At 47.0% G+C, this 1312-nt stretch overlaps 1 protein-coding gene across 1 annotated transcript in view; it reads right to left on the bottom strand.

The window, feature by feature from the left end:
• Nucleotides 1-1312, bottom strand: part of DGKH (diacylglycerol kinase eta) — a 138164-nt gene that overhangs the window by 132030 nt on the left and 4822 nt on the right. The window lies entirely within an intron of this gene.

Below are 1312 nucleotides of genomic sequence, written 5' to 3'. Positions count from 1 at the left end.
GCTGTAACCCAACCATCTTAGAAGATCAATCCGACAGCTTTAAACCTCCTCCTATCTTAATTGTGCTCATGCTAAATCTGTGCATAGATCAAGAGATGGTTGTGTGAACAAATAAATACTGCGTGGTTTAAAATTAAGACGGGTGTGTGTCAGGCAGGGTACAGCCTTTCACCATACTGATTTAATCTGTATGCTGAGCAAATCATCTGAGAAGCTGGACTCTGTGAAGAAGAACGTGGTATCGGGTTTAGAGAAGGCTTGTAACAACCTCTAATATACATATGACACGACCTTGCTTGCTCGAATTGCGGAAGACTGGAAGCACTTGCCGATGAAGATCAAGGACTTCAGCCTTCAGTGTGGATTATGACTCGATATTGTCTTGCTTGGATCCACAATCAGTGCTCAGGGAAGCAGCAGTCAAAAGATCAAGTGACACATTACACAGGGTAAATGTGCTGCAAAAAGAACTCTTTAAAGTGTCGAAGAGCAAGGATGTCACTTTGAGGACTCAGGTGCACCCGACCCAAGCCATGACATTTTCAACCACCTCAGATGCTTATGAAAATTGGACACTGACTAAGGAAGGCCTAAGGAGAATCAGTGCATTTGAAGTGCGGTGCTCGCAAAGAACACTGAAAGCACCACGGGCTGCCAAAAGAACCAGCACATCTGTCTTGGAAGAAGTACAACCAGAATGCTCCTTGGAAGCAAATATGCCTCATGTACTTTGGACCCGTTGTCAGAAGAGACCAGTCCCTGGAGAGGGGCAGTGGAAAAGAGGAAGGCCCTCGCTCAGATGGATGGACACAATGGCTGCAACAGGGGCTCGAATATAACCACGGCGCATGACTGTGTTTCGGTCCGTTGTACTTAGGGTGGCTGTGAGGTGGAACTGACTGGATAGCACCTAAAAACAACAACATCGCAGAGGAAACTTGGTACACATAGAAAGTTAGAGCATCACTAGACTGTATCATCTTCAATCTTTGGAGCCACGAGTGATTGAGCAAAGGAGGAGAGTTCAATATTTACAGACAGAGAGGAATGGTGGTGAATTATTGGTGGCAAACTTATCTTCTGCTCTATTTTGTACTCTGGCAAGTCCTTCCAAATCGATGTCCTGTACACCTGAAGCCACCGGCCTAGCCTTTTATTATTCCATCGTGCTTTTGGTGAATGTGTGCACAGGGACGTCGGCTCTCCTTGAACGAGGGCCACACGAGCGGTGCGGTGACGGTTCCCTTTTCCCGGCGTGTCGGCGCTCTCATGGTTTCTACTGGGGCGGTTCTGTTTCCATCTCTCTCTGTCT

Source organism: Echinops telfairi, unplaced genomic scaffold (genome assembly GCF_000313985.2).
Source record: "Echinops telfairi isolate 266 unplaced genomic scaffold, ASM31398v2 ScPeMD7_11;HRSCAF=52, whole genome shotgun sequence".
Taxonomy (NCBI): Eukaryota; Metazoa; Chordata; class Mammalia; order Afrosoricida; family Tenrecidae; genus Echinops; species Echinops telfairi.
The sequence above is the reverse complement of the archived record's forward strand: the minus strand, read 5'-3'. Positions and strand labels throughout refer to the sequence as shown.